The sequence below is a fragment of the Schistocerca serialis genome, chromosome 2 (genome assembly GCF_023864345.2).
Source record: "Schistocerca serialis cubense isolate TAMUIC-IGC-003099 chromosome 2, iqSchSeri2.2, whole genome shotgun sequence".
NCBI classification, from domain to species: domain Eukaryota; kingdom Metazoa; phylum Arthropoda; class Insecta; order Orthoptera; family Acrididae; genus Schistocerca; species Schistocerca serialis.
This window is the reverse complement of record NC_064639.1, coordinates 597061777-597078162: the sequence shown is the minus strand read 5'-3', so window position 1 is coordinate 597078162 and position 16386 is coordinate 597061777. Positions and strand designations below refer to the sequence as shown.

General features: G+C 41.1%; 1 protein-coding gene and 1 pseudogene across 6 annotated transcripts in view; both read left to right on the top strand.

Annotated features, from left to right (window-relative positions):
* LOC126457624 (stimulator of interferon genes protein homolog) overlaps positions 1-16386 on the top strand; it is a 318836-nt gene that overhangs the window by 54180 nt on the left and 248270 nt on the right. The gene's annotated exons all lie outside the window — the stretch shown is intronic.
* Positions 2723-2842, top strand: LOC126458722 (U2 spliceosomal RNA; annotated as a pseudogene).

The following is a 16386-nucleotide window of genomic DNA, read 5'->3' as shown; positions in this document are numbered from 1 at the left end:
ATCTGCCAGTTCTGCCATACAGAAGACCATTGACAAGAGGTAAATCTAGGTTGCTGTAGTCGGCTCCAATAAGTACTTCTGAAACAGCTGTTCACTGTTTCTCCATGATAGGGAGATGATGCATACAATTGATGTATTGGTTAGTGTTGCTGACTTTCAAGCTGTGGGTTGCTACTTCCAACTCCATTACCAGCAGTTATTTTTTATTTTGTATTTATAATTTTTGGACTGTTCTCAAAATTTGTCTTTGTAATGTTTGCATTTTCTGGAATATATGAGATTTGTATAAATGGCAGCACTCTCTGCTCAGGATGTCAGTTCTGTTCTATCCATACATTGGTGTTTGTAAAAAATGCAGTGCTAAGTCTTGTGCTTTGTTGACAACACTGCTGTTGTACTTGAATCTGATTCAGCATTTAAATGGCATTATCATAGACTGTTTTTGAGAATAATAGTGCAAGATAGTGCACACAAAACAAAAACTCGGATAGGTCCTGAAGGCAGCAAATATGAAGCACAAAATTTATTGGTGTGTGCTAGCTTCAAATAATCTGAAAGCAGAAACTCTTGAAAGGGGCTAGAGTAAACTGTATGATGAGCTTGAAGAAGGTGACTCAGAATATTTTGAAAACTCAAGAGAAATGGTGTGAAGAATTCCCAGATGTGAAGATATACATGCATATTAGGTGAATGAATGAGTTGTAGCAGATAATTCCCTAGAAATCACACCAACAAATGATAGAAACAGTGTTGCAGTCAAACGCTGACAAGACCTAAGTGCCTGAAGCAGATGATGTGGATGATAGAATGACAGCTGGAAATGTTTTCTGAGCTCTGGAAATAAGCCTAAATTAAGAATTTATCTTTCAGAAACCTACTGGATATAGCATAACACAGAAATTACGGTATTGAGTTGTTGTTATTATTTTAGGTTGTCCTAGGATTTATTGAACAATGCAGTGAGTTAAAAACAGTTAATGTCCCTCTAGTGAAAAGATGGCAGGACACCACTGCCGGAAAACTTTGGGAGGGACACAATAAATACACAAATATTACTGATTATTAGTTATAAATAACATCCCATGATCAGTTTCAGGAATTCCATTTCCATCTTAATATGTACCTATGTGCATAGCAAATATTTTCCAAAAATGACATCAAATGGTATAACAAAGCAGAAAATATTAATATGATGCTAATTTTGACATTGTGTGTTAACCATCATGTAATGTTGGCAACTAATGTTTAGTTTAAAACTAAGGGACATATACAGTGGGAATACTGCCTTTAAATAACATAAATCATTCATGTAATTGAAAATCATTGTGATAAAACTTAATGAATATTACTCTGGAAGAGCACTGAAATGCAATAAATGTCTGTCTTCTGCCCCCTGAGCTGCATAGTCTTATGATGAAAGGTATGTAATTGTGAGAACATCAAATGTAGACTGATAGATACTAGAATAATGCATGTACAACATACCAGCATTTCATATAAAGTATATGACACAAATTGTCAAGCCTACTGGTCATAAGATCAAGTTAAATTTCGTGTGCTTAAGTTAGATTATGCATGGAATTACAGTTACTCATAGCCAACCAAATATTAGTTAATAGTATTTAATTGCTTTGGAATATCAATGCTATGACGTGTTTTTAGTAACAAAGTTACTATAATGTTAAGTGAAAAGTTAGTTATCAGGTAGGTAGGTGGTTAGTGTTTAATGTCCCGTCGACAACGAGGTCATTAGAAACGGAGCCCAAGCTCGGGTTAGGGAAGGGTTGGGAAGGAAATCGGCCATGCCCTTTCAAAGGAACCATCCCGGCATTTGCCGGAAACGATTTAGGGAAATCACGGAAAACCTAAATCAGGATGGTTGGAGACGGGATTGAACCGTCGTCCTCCCGAATGCGAGTCCAGTGTGCTAACCACTGCGCCACCTCACTCGGTAGTTAGTTACCAGCATTACAGGATGATGGGCAGTAAATAATCAAACAGTGGAAAGTACAGGTGGGAATATCAATCCAGATCCCATCACAACTATGTTGTGCCTTCATTTGCCCATTTCCTACATCATTTCCAGTTTCTCCAATGCCATCCTTGCCATAATAAACCCCTGTTCCATCTTTCTTCCCTAGTTCGAAAATTGTCCCTTTCTCTGGCTAAAACACAGTCTCACACCCTTTCCTTAAATGCTGCCTAAACCGTGGAATCTTACCCAACAGCTTAATCATAAAAATTCTTTTCTCTGGAACCAACACTTCCTTTCACAATGACTTTCACCTTCTTAGATTTCACCTGTCCCTATCCCTGTCCCTGTCTCTCACAAACCTGGTGCTGGAAGAACAAATCTCCAGCCAGAGACATCCAAGAACAACATTTGCTCCCTCCTCAAGGTACTGCTACTGTGGCAGTCCCTACTGTGAGCACTCCAGTATGTGGAAGAGCATTCCAGGCACCGCCAAGTTATTCGTCCTTCTGAGGTCCTGCTGCCACCCTGGGGCATCACTATCAAACCTTTATGCTACTGATAGTGTTCTTCCTCAACAACTTCATATAGCACCAAGACCCTGTCTAGCTGACTTTTGCAATTTGCCTTATCATCCCAAACTACCTACCACCGCTCCACCAATTCCAGAGCCAAAACAATTGCAGAACATTGTTGTTAATCTTTCCACGGAAATTCTCAGGCCCACAGAAGAGTCAGCCCTATCCAAAAATTGCTTCTTGTCCTTTTGGCCAAGATCAAAGTGTAATATCTTTTCTTATCAGCTTAATTGCTCATAAGATACAGTGCTCTCCAATACTAAAATGCCATGTATGATTTTTTAGACCCTTCTTTTTTCAGAGGGCGACAGCTGCAGTAGCCCGTCCTACACAAAACCAGTTGGTCGAGTTCTGGCCTCCTTTGCATAAACCTTTATGGCTGTGTGTAGAATGCAGACTGGCTAGCAAGAAAGTTGCATGCAAGGTGTCCAGTTTGCAAACTGCAACTGTAAATATTGGTGTTGCGTCTCGTGGTGAGATGCTGGCTACGCTAAAGGAGTGATCGCCTGCCGTGTTGCACAATCACATTTCTCCCCCCAGCCAGTCATTGTGCTGGGTCTCCACCAGGGTTAACATCAGCATTTTATCTTGGTCGGACTGTGCCACTGCAGTCCAGATCAAACCAAGGTCTCCTATTTTCTTGCCAAAACAATTCTTACACTGTCACTAGCATCAGCCTGATATTATCTGCTGAGCAATGACTCTCTGGTTGACCCAAAAGCGTGCTACGGTTCCCAGATGACTCTGGTTTGATCTATCCCTGAAGTGTAACCTATCCTATGTTCCTTCCCACTTCTAAGTATTACCTCAAGTCTAAAAAATCTGTTCTTATCAATTTAATATCTGCTACATTGTGCACTGCAGAACCAGAATTTTATAGAAATAGCACCTTCATGTACACTAATGGTTCTAAGATCAACTTTGGTGTCGGGTGTGCATTTGTCATTGGCACTGACCATTTTTGGTATTGGCTTCAGAACAAGCTCTGGGAAATTCAACCTCTCTCAACAACTTGGCCAACATCCTCTCTGCCCTTTCATCATGAGGTGATTGTTTTAGTAGCTAGGTTGTGTGTTGGACACTGTAATTTTAACCATCATTATCTGTTACATAGTGATCCCCTACCACTTTGTGCTCATTGTATCACCTTTGATGGTTCGTCATTTCTTGACCCAATGCCCTTTTTTCTTTAACCACTTGCCTTCCAGTGTATGTTTGCTGTCTGAGTTGTCAGTCATTTTAGTGAATGGCACCTGGGCTATCAATTGTGTTTTACTTTTTATCCATCATAGCAATATTTTGAAGGACATTCAATCTCTGGTTAGGGACCTTCCCTGTTGCTATGGTGAATTTTGTGGATCTTTCTTCAAAGGGCAGTCCTTGTTTTTAGCTCTCGTTCATTCCAGCAACTGGGCATAACATGTAGTTGCTTGTAACTTCTTTTACTTATTGGTGATCTAAGCTTATGAAAAGAGTGCTTATGATGCCAATTGTTTTTGCTCTCAAAGGCCTACTCTACTTCTCCCAATCCCTGGAATGGAAACACTTCTTCACTACCAATTGCTCCATCCAAAGCCAACCTAATTCCAACATTGACCCCTAGTTCATACCACCATCCAACTGTGGTCCTCCTCCCCCCCCCCCCCCTCCCCCCTCTCCAATCTAACCAGTTCCCAGTCACCTTCCAGGAATTCCTTGCTTCCAACTCTCCAACTTGGCATCACCATCCTTTCCCAGGTCCTTTTGTAAGAGTGCTAACCTTTTAGCAAAAGAAAAGACAGCCATCCATATCCTCAAAACAGATCCTGACGTAGTCATTCCACTTACAGACAAAGGTTCCGCCACTGTCGTTATGAATTGCAGTGACTACCAGGCAGAATGCCTCTGCCAGTTTCAGTCTTCTCCACCTATAAACTTTGCCAGAGTGATCCCATCCCAGATCTCCAACATAACCTCCAATCCCTGCTTAAAGCTTTAGGCCCCTCCCAGAACCTCTTGCCCGAATCCATTTCCCTCTTCACCCCTATGACATCCCATGCACTCATGTTCTACATGCTCCACAAAATCCACAAACCCAACACTTCTGGATACCCGATTGTAGCTGGTTATTGTGCTCCTACTGGAAGAATTTCAGCCCTTATCGGCCAACACCTCCAGCCAATTGCCTGGAATCTAACCTTTCCACATCAGTGGTACCAACCACTTCCTTCAGTGAGTCTCTGCCATCCCCACACCTTTACCTCTTGAATCCGTATTCGTCACTTCTGACACCACTTCCCTGTACTAACCTCCCTCATGCCCATGGTCTTGCTGCTATTGAACACTACCTCTCCCAATGTCTGTCAGATTGTAAACCCATGACCTCATTCCTCATACAAACTTTATCCTAACACACTACTACCTCTCATAAGAATGGAAGATATACAAACAAATCCATGGCACAACTATGGGAACCTGCATGGCACCCTCTTATGCCAACCTGTTTATGCACAATCCAGAGGATGGCTTCCTAATCTCACAAAACTCCACATTCATTGATGATATCTGCATGATCTGGACTCACAGCAAAGACGCCCTATCCTCATTCCTTCACAGCCTCAATACCTCTCCCATCTTCTTTGCCTGGTCCTCCTCAACCCAGTGTGCCACCTTCCTGGACACTGACCTTCTCCTCCCTGATGGCTCCATCCACATCTCTGTCCACGCTAAACTCACCAACTACTGCTGCATTTCAACAGCTTCCATTCCTTTCACAACAAAAAATTGTTCCCCTACAGCCTGGCCACCAGGGGATGGCATATCTGCAGTGACGAGAATTCCCTTACCTGTTATGCTGAAGGTCTCACAAAGGCCTTTACAGAGGTGTCTTATTTCCCATCCCTAATCCACAAACAGATCTCTCCCCCACCCCAACCCCCAATCCTCCCACCACCCACAAGAACTAGCTACGATGGAGCACATCCCTTGTCAAACAGTACTACCCCAGACTGAAACAACTGAACCACGTCCTTCAACAGAGGTTTGATAATCTATCATGGTGCCCTGAAATGAGGTACATCCTACCCAGGATCATTCCCACCCCTTCTAATTGGTTCACCATCACCCACTTGACCTGCACATCATAGTCACCCCCATGCCAACCCCAATCCCAAACTAGGTGCAAGACTTACCTAGTCCACCCACCCAGCACTTCCTGTTCCAGTTCTGTCACAGGTTTATCCTAACATATCAGAGCCCATGTCATATACCACCTCTGCTGCAATCATTGTGCAGCTTTTTATGTTTGTATGAACGCCAATCAGCTGTCCACCAGGATGAATGGCGACTGCCGAACTTTGGCCAATAACAAAGTGGGCCATCCCGTGGCACAATATGCAGCTGAACATAATATGTTTGGTTTCAATGGCTGTTTCACTTCCTGGACCATCTGCATCCTCCCTCAACCACCTTTTTTTCTGAACTGAGGAGATGGGAGCTATCTTACAACACATTATTCACTCTCAAAATAATCCCCTTCTCAACCTATGATAACCTACTGTCCCCACACCCTCCACTCAACAGTTACACACACACACACACACACACACACACACACACACACACACACGCACGACCGCCTTCTCTGTTACTCTCCTTTTCCACTCCCCATCCCCCCCCCCCCCCCCCCCCATCTCCCTCACCCTCACAGCCTCCCAATGTCCTGTTACCATCTAACCCCTGCATGCTCCACAGGCACTACTGACTTTTCTCCACCCATCCATACCCTGCTCTCACTCCCTCTTCCCAACCTCACTCCAGATTGCTGCTTCTGTTCAACTCTTCAACATTTGTGTTCTGGCTGGAGGGGCCAGAGGTAGTCATTTTGTGAATGAGGTGTGTTGCTTGTGTGAATGTGTGTGTGTGTGTGTGTGTCTTTTCTTTTCTGAAGAAGGCTTTGATCGAAATCTTGTATGTGTAACAGTTCTTTCATTGTGCCTGTCTGTTACTCATTGTTGGTTAACACAGAAGGTAGAAATTACTATTGTATTAATGTTTTCTAGTATGCCTGCATCATTTGATCACTGATCCAGCCAGATAATTCTAGTGATTTTAGCAACTTCTATTTTATCCTATAATGTCTTACTGCTGAAGATTCACCTTGGTTCACACTTTGACTTTGTAGCCCATGGGGTGTAAAATAGTTTATTTTTTATTTTTTTATTTTTATTTTTTTATAAATTTTGCTCTGTGCAGCACTTAGAAGCTTGTGCAACAGAAGTAGTATTTCATAATACGTCCTTTATAATAGTAGGTATATATGGAACACCTTCAGGAAATTTTAACCTCTTCATAAAAAATCTGGAAGCTCTGCTGTTCCATCTCATGGTAAAAAACAAGAAAACAGTGGTTGCTGGTGATTTTTAATGTGGATTTATTGAAGAGTTCTGTCAGTGAAAAATTATTGCAGTCAGTAACACTATCGTTCAATTTAGTTCCTACTGTGAACTTTGCTACTAGGATATATAAATGCTCTGAGACTGCTATTGATAACATCTTTGTAGACAAATCTAGGGAAAAAAGTCATATCACAAAACCAATAGTAAATGGTCTATTTGATCATGACATGCAGCATCATAAATGTTGAAACTCGTCAGGATAAAAAATCTATTAAATCTGAGTACAGGAGGGTAATAAATAGGTAAAAAAAATTGAGAAATTTAGGAAATTGCTCAAAAACCTGCTCTAATGGAAAATACAAAGCATTCATTAATAAAGCTACCTCCACTTTTGATAATTGTTTTCCCCTGAAGCTACCTCAGATCAAACTGAAGTCAAAAATAAACTGCGGATTACACAAGGAATAAAGATATCATGTGGGACGAAAAGAAGACTGTATATACTATCTAGGAACAGCTCTGATGTTAGAATTGTAATGCATTACAACGAATACAGCAAAATATTGAAGCAAGTAATCCAGAAATTGAGGCAGCTTTATTACGAGAAAATGATAATTACGTCAAGCAAAAAAATAAAAACTGTATGGGATATGGTGAAGACAGAGACATGTGGAGCCAAAAAGGGAGAGGAAGAGATAGCTTTAAAAATAAATGAGACTTTGGTAACAAGTGCATGTAGTGTTGCAAACCTCTTACTGTTGCTGACTGCTTGTGGTTATCAGGTTTGGTGAACAGTTGAATGGAGTATCTGAGACCATTATTGTAATGCAATTTTAGGAAATTTTTTGCTATGCGCACAGGTGCAGCTGAAGATGGAAATGGAATTCCTGAAATTGATCATGTAATAAAAAAGCTTTAAAACTATCCTGCAGCCAAAGGTAATTTTTTTTGTAATTAAGAAACAAACTCAGCTGCATTCCCACCATACGCTATGATAGATAGTAAAGATATAAAAATTACTGAGTTTTCTGAATGAGTAATTCATGTATCACAAACTGCACAGTATAGTTGATGTACTTTAATTCTAAAAGTGTAATTTTAACTTTATAAAGAACATAGGTCCATCCTACAAAGATATTTTTGAATGAAATTGTGATAGAATATGCTGTAGTACGTATTAGATGCATTACAGCACCATGGCCTCAGGGGCATAACACACCACGGTGACTTAGACATATGGTTTGGGAGAGAGGTGTGAATCATGCTGGGGTGTGTAGAGATAGACAGGCAGTTTTGGCATTGACTTTATTCTGTCGAAGAATAAACAGTGCCTCTGCTGATCCTGGTGACAGCAGCGTGATGTGTGAACGTGCATCAACACAAAGCCAGCACTGAAATCTGCTGCTCCAGCATCCAGCCACTCTGTCCTAGAAGAAGTAACGGCTCCTATCCTCACCCAGCGGCATGGCCAACAACATGTGTTGGCTGAGCTGGAAGCCCACACAGGTGGCTGTTTCCTCAAGTGCTAATCATGGTTTCCATGTAGAGGGAAACTGGCAGTAGCTGTCCTTTTAGTAGAGCCTTAGCAGCTCCAGTCATCCACCCAGGGCAGCTCGATCGGTGATTGAGGACAGCCTTGGAACCAGGATGTTACAAAATTGTGCCCTGGCTCTGCCCTTGCAAATGGCAGCTGGCAGTCCATCAAATAGTGTCTCCCAGAGAGCAGAGGCTGGCTGTGCCCCTGCTCCCTGCATCTTGCGGGCTTTCACAATAAATGTGTACTGGTGGTCGTGGCCCTCAACTACGCACCCTCCAACAAAGCTTTGGCTGGTTTCGATGTCTAGGGGCTGGGATACGTAGTTGCCGCATTACGGGTCAAATATTGCTGAGTCTACAGTATACAATATGAATGGAATGGTTGAAGGTTCCTATCACTCAGCAATTGCGAATTTTGAACATGAAATACACATCTATAAATGAAAGAATGCAAGTAAATAAAATCTGCAGGTGCTATTTTAACAACTTTAAATGATGATTATGATAGCAGGAGTACTTTTGAGAATGCCGTATATTTCTGCAAAACGCTTGTTGGTGTTGATGGTCCAGCAATTAAATAAAATATAAGTTGAATAACAGGGAAACAATAGATTCCTACTGCACATAATTAGTTGTGAACAACAACAACAACAACAACAACATAGTTCGCGAAATATTCACTTCTAAACACACACTTCGTCTTCACTGCAGAAGCCATGGAAATCGCACAAGAGCACAGGTCGGCACTCCGAAATATTTCTATTCTCCGCGACCACGAGCAAACTGCTCCATTGTCCAAGTCTTTCTCCCAACTGTGCGTCAATCACGCTGTACTGTCCACGTCCAGCACTCAGTCTCGTGTCTTGTGCCATCCTCTCCAGAACTACCCTGTCCTCTCTCGAAACGATGCTCTTCTCCCGCTTCCATCCAATCTCCCCATTCACAAGTGCTGTGATGGGCTGGAGCACTCGCACCATGTCTTCAAGCTAATGCACCCACAAACATATTTAAGCACAAACGAAATAGTGGATCTACATTTAAATACTTGAAATTAAATAAATATTCCTATGGCTGGACCATAAACGCATTCTAACACACATTATTAAATACATAAACTATTAGATAAACATATATCAAAAGAAAAGAAGCAAAAGGTAGGCCAGGAGCCTAATGTCTCTGTGCTTTCTAACATACAGTAAATATTTAACCAATTTCTTCATGAATAGTGTACATTGGGTATAAACAAAGACATAGATGTATGAGTATATTTATAAACCTGCTGCTACCGTTTTTTCGTGTAACTGTGGAGTACTTATGGCCTGATACGATCAATAGTAATCGGCCACTTTGACCTCCTATAACTCATGTACTATTCAAGTTACATGCCTGTAATTTATACCAATTTAAGTTCACACTAATAGCTTTCTAAAGACACGTCGATCGATGAAATCGGATGAAGCATTTACATTTTGGAAATTCGTTGTTGGGTGTTACTTGTCTAATTTATAGTCAGATACTAAACTTTAAACTAATAAAGATATTGAACATCTGATTACACCTCCAGAATTGTCATGCAAATAATAATAATGTACATGTTTCTTTTTGAGGTATCATGAATCATCTGGCTACTATTAATTTCTATACGAACTGTTAAATGTCTGCCATTAAGGTTTCACGAAGTCCACCATATTTGGCACTCCTGGCTGTCTCCTTCATCAACATAGCGTGTAGCATCACCATGGAATTCCCAGCCATGCGGCTGGACCCCTCTTGCTTTGGCCAGCGTCTGGCACCACGTGGTCGGCCTGCCGAGCGGCCCGCGTCCGCCAAGCAGTCCGTGCGGCCACTGATTCCTCCGAACTTAGAATATTTTCAGGGCGCAATCTGTGCAGTGCCAAGTTTTGGGCCCGCCTCACCACAGCTGTGAGGCGTCCATAGTAGAGCTTTGTGGTTAGTTCAGTGGGCTGTCTGGCTGCCGAAGTTCATCACCAAGTGGCAGTTGTGGTTGGCCTCCAGTTTAGAAGTCTTCATTCTCTCAGGTTAGAATTGTGGACAGAATGGTGACACAACTGCTTGGGCTCTCTTATTTATACTACTTTTGCCTCTGCCATTGTCCCTCTGAAGGGGATGGGTAGAGTGTCCTTTTTGCCTTGAATATCTGGACTCCCTTATCTATACTCCTTTTGCCTCTGACATTGTCCCTCTGAAGGGGACAGGTGGAGTGTTCCTTAATAATTATAATGTCAGATTTTTCTAGCCCACTTCAGCCAGGCACTGTGGAAACTGCTTTGTATGTGTTTTTGAAGCATGTCAGTGCACTGTGTTGTGCTGATTACTCCACATGCCCATCTCCACATTTGTTTGTAGTGCCTGCCATGCTGTGTCTCCTCACCTGCAAATGGTCTCATAAACCTGCCTCACAGAGCTATTTGGTTAATATCAGCATTGCCAGAGCCTTCTATCTGATGTGTCCATCGGTCCCTTAACTTCTGTCTTCTGGCCACAACTGTGCAAAATTGTCAAGAATTCCCCAAATCCCTGCCTATACTTATTTGTGACACAGCATACCTCCCCCATTCTGAGAAGACTCATCCTGTATCTTTAATACCAGGCTCCCACTAAACCACCTTAACGCTATTAATTTATATATTGAGGACAATTCCCCCCCCCCCCCCCCCCCCCCCCCCTCCAGTTCACAATGTAGTGTTCACAAGTGGAACTTCCCTTCACACCTGCATTGCCCCATAATTTACTACCATTTACCCCTGTTACACTTTTACAAACTAATCAAGTCCTTAAAACTAACTGCTTCGCCAGCCTGCCAGTCAGCAGCCATTCTACTGGTAATTGGTGTGTTGGTACATCCACAGCCTGTTTGCATCTTACCCAGACATGCTCCTAGAAACACACTACAACCTGTAGCTGATATGCTTGTTACTAACGCTTTGGGAGGATATGAGAGATAAACATCAACAAAAGCAGAATGAGGGTAATGGAATGTAGTTGAATTAAATAAGGTGATGCTGAGGGAATTAGATTAGGAAATGAGACACTTAAAGTAGTAGATGAGTTTTGCTATTTCGGGAGCAAAATAACTGATGATAGTCGAAGTAGAGGGATATATAATGTAGACTGGCAATGGCAGGGATAGCATTTCTGAAGAAGAGAAATTTGTTAACATTGAGTATAGATTTAAGTGTCAGAAAATCGTTTCTGAAAGTATTGTATGGAGTGTAGTCATGTATGGAAGTGAAACATGGACGATAATTAGTTTAGACAAGAAGAGAATAGAAGCTTTCGAAATGTGGTGCTACAGAAGAATGCTGAAGATTAGGTAGGTAGATCACATAACTAATGAGGAGGTACTAAACAGAATTGGGGAGAAGAGGAATTTGTGGCACAACTTGACTAGAAGAAGGGATCAGTTGGTAGGACATGTTCTGAGGCATCAAGGGATCACCAATTTAGTATTGGAGGCAGTGTGGAGGGTAAAAACCATAGAGGGAGACCACGAGATGAATACACGAAGCAGATGTAGTGGCAGAACAAGAACAAGAACACTTTGTGCTGTTATTTTTCCTGGAAATGGTGTATATGGTGCTACATTTGTTCCACTGAAATTCTCCTTTGATGCAACTCTGTTAATTTGTCGAAGGACCTAGTAACTTCTGAATTGAGTGTGTTATTTAAATAAGTTAAATTTTGAATTGGTAATACTGTCGGAGATCCTTCCAGCCAGTACAACATATTCCTTAACACTGTCATATCAGTTGAGCCTTTCAGCATATCCAGAGGATGAAAGTCTGTCCCAATTACCTCACAAGTCGTGCCATAATAACACAGGCCAACATTGGAAAAACTCTTTTGCTGAAAATACCTTATTCTTATGTTTTTTAGAGTGGAAAATCAAAATATGATACTTAAAAAACTGTAACACCCACCAATTCTTCAAATTTTACAGTTAAATTTATTAAATTAAGCGATTTTTTGAAGAAATCAACAGCTTTTATGTAGTTAAAATAATTTAAAAAGGTGTAATGAATGTAGATGACATTGGTAGCACTGCTGAAAAACATTTGCTGGCAAAAAAAAGGTAGATTCTATTTTTGTGTTAACAGATGGTGATTGTAGTTGGAAACTCACTTTCCCGTTTCCTGTAAATGTGCTCAGTACAATGTCTAATCATGGTTGTTAAAGCTCTACTGTCAGTTTTTGTTCTATTTGTGGTGAATTTGTGATTAAAAAATCAAAGAAACATTACAGACTTTGTGAAAAAGGTTTATCTATCATACTTTGGATCTAAACTTGGTGATCAAGATAAATCTTGGGCACCACATAAGGTACGTTATGGGTGTGTTGAAGATCTGTGAAAATGGTCCGAAAGGAGAAAAAAGCCTTTAGATTTGCTGTTCCTGTGATACGAAGGGAGCCAATAAATCATTCCGATGATTGCTACTTTTGCAGTGTTGATATTACTGGTCATAATTCGTAAAACAAGAAGGTAATAAGCTATCCTAACCTTCCGTCCACCATCCGACCAGTAGGGCACGGTGTAGATTTGCCGGTTCCCAAACCACCAGATGATTTCTATTCTAATCCAACGGAACTATTTTATGATGTACAATCTGATTTAGATGAACCTGATGATGATGATGAATTTCATTGTAATACAGAGAGTCTAGAGCCCAAATTGATTACTCAGACTGAGCTATACGATTTGGTTAGGGATCTGGGCTTAATGAGAGAAAAAGCTGAATTGCTTGGCTCTAGATTAAAAGAAAAGAATGTTTTGTCAGTTGGAACCAACATATACATGTATAGAAAGAGAGAGCAGCAATTTTTCAACAAGAAGATGATTTAGTGTACTGCTCAGATATTCCCGGTCTGATCAATGGGTTTGTATTGAATACAAAAAGGAAGACTGGAAGCCGTTTATTGCTTCATCCAAAACTAGTTTAAAGACTGTTATTCTATGCAATTGTAACATGTATGCATCTATAACTGTTGGACATTCTGTACATATGAAAGAAAGCTATGAAAACCTAGAAATAGTGCTAAATAAAATAGGCTATTCTGCTTATGGTTGGATTATATGTGACGATCTAAAAGTAACATGTATGCTCCTTGGTCAGCAAGGTGGCTTTACCAAATTTCTATGTTTCTACATCTACATCCATACTCCGCAAGCCACCTGACGGAGTGTGGCAGAGGGTACCTTGAGTACCTCTATCAGTTCTCCCTTCTATTCCAGTCTCGTATTGTTCGTGGAGAGAAGGATTGTCGGTATGCCTATGAGTGGGCTCTAACCTCTCTGATTTTATCCTCATGGTCTCTTCACGAGATATACGTAGGAGGGAGCAATATACTGCTTGACTCCTTGGTGAAGGTATGTTCTCGAAACTTCAACAAAAGCCCGTACTGAGCTACTAACCGTCTCTCCTGTAGTCTTCCACTGGAGTTTATCTGTCATCTCCGTAACACTTTCACGATTACTAAATGATCCTGTAACGAAGTGTACTGCTCTCTGTTAGATCTTCTCTATCTCTTCTATCAATCCTATCTGGTACGGATCCCACACTGCTGAGCAGTATTCAAGCAGTGGGCGAACAAGCGTACTGTAACCTACTTCCTTTGTTTATGGATTGCATTTCATTAGGATTCTTCCAATGAATCTCAGTCTGGCATTTGCATTACCAACGATCAATTTTATATGATCATTCCATTTTAAATCACTCCTAATGTGTACTCCCAGATAACTTATGGAATTAACTGCTTCCAGTTGCTGACCTGATATATTGTAGCTAAATGATAATGGATCTTTCTATGTATTCGCAGCACATTACACTTGTCTACATTGAGATTAAATTGCCATTCCCTGCACCATGCGTCAATTCGCTGCAGATCCTCCTGCATTTCAGTACAATTTTCCATTGTTACAACCTCTCGATATACCACAGCATCATCTGCAAAAAGCCTCAGTGAACTTCCGATGTCATCCACAAGGTCATTTATGTATATTGTGAATATTGACGGTCCTACGACACTCCCCTGCGGCACACCTTAAATCACTCTTACTTTGGAAGACTTCTCTCCATTGAGAATGACATGCTGCATTCTGTTATCTATGAACTCTTCAATCCAATTACACAATTGGTCTGATAGTCTATATGCTCTTACTTTGTTCATTAAACGACTGTGGGGAACTGTATCGAACGCCTTGCAGAAGTCAAGAAACACGGCATCTACCTGTGAACCCGTGTCTCTGTCTCTGAATCTCGTGGATGAATAGCGCGAGCTGGGTTTCACACGATTGTCTTTTTTGGAACTTTGCTGATTCCTACAGAGTAGATTTCTAGTCTCCAGAAAAGTCATTATACTCGAACATAATACATGTTCCAAAATTCTACAACTAATTGACGTTAGAGATATAGGTCTATAGTTCTGCACATCTGTTCGACATCCCTTCTTGAAAACGGGGATGACCTGTGCCCTTTTCCAATCCTTTGGAACGCTACGCTCTTCTAGAGACCTACGGTACACTGCTGCAAGAAGGGGGGCAAGTTCCTTTGCGTACTCTGTGTAAAATCAAACTGGTATCCCATCAGGTCCAGCGGCCTTTCCTCTTTTGAGCGATTTTAATTGTTTCTTGATCCCTCTTTCATCTATTTCGATATCTACCATTTTATCATCTGTGCGACCATCTAGAGAAGGAACTACAGTGCAGTCTTCCTCTGTGAAACAGCTTTGGAAAAAGACATTTAGTATTTCGGCCTTTAGTCTGTCATACTCTGTTTCAGTACCATTTTGGTCACACAGTGTCTGGACATTTTGTTTTGATCCACCTACCACTTTGACATAAGATCAAAATTTCTTAGAATTTTCTGCTAAGTCAGTACATAGAACTTTACTTTCGAATTCATTGAATGCCTCTCACATAGCCCTCCTCACACTACATTTCACTTCACGTAATTTTTGTTTGTCTGCAAGGCTTTAGCTATGTTTATGTTTGCTGTGAAGTTCCCTTTGCTTCCGCAGCAGTTTTCTAACTCGGTTGTTGTACCACGGTGGCTCTTTTCCATCTTTTACAATCTTGCTTGGCACATACTCATCTAACGTATATTGTACGATGGTTTTGAACTTTGTCCACTGATCCTCAACACTATCTGTACTTGAGACAAAACTTTTGTGTTGAGCCATCAGGTACTCTGAAATCTGCTTTTTGTCACTTTTGCTAACTACCTTTTTTAATATTTCTATTTACGGCTTATATCATCTATGCAGTAACCACCTTATGATCACTGATTCCCTGTTCTGTGTTAACTGTTTCAAATAGTTCAGGTCTGTTTGTCACCAGAAGGTCTAATATGTTATCGCCACGAGTTGGTTCTCTGTTTAACTGCTCAAGGTAGTTTTCAGATAAAACACTTAAAAAAAAAAATCACTGGATTCTTTGTCCCTGCCACCCGTTATGAACGTTTGAGTCTCCCAGTCTATATCCGCCAAATTAAAATCTCCACCCAGAACTATAACATGGTGGGGAAATCTACTCGAAATATTTTCCAAATTATCCTTTAGGTGCTCAGCCACAACAGCTGCTGAGCCAGGGGGCCTATAGAGACATCCAATTACCATGTCTGAGCGTGCGTTAACCATGACCTTCACCCAAATTATTTCACATTTCGGATCTCCGTCAATTTCCTTCGATACTATTGCACTTCTTATCGCTATAAACACTCCTCCCCCTTCACTGTCCTGCCTGTCTCTGTGGTATACATTCCAATCTGAGTTTAGAATTTCATTACTGTTTACATCTGGTTTCAGCCAACTTTCTGTCCCTAGTACTATGTAGGCATTGTGACTGTTTATTAATGAGAGCAGTTCTGGGACCTTTCTATAGACGCTCCTGCAGTTTACTATTAGCACA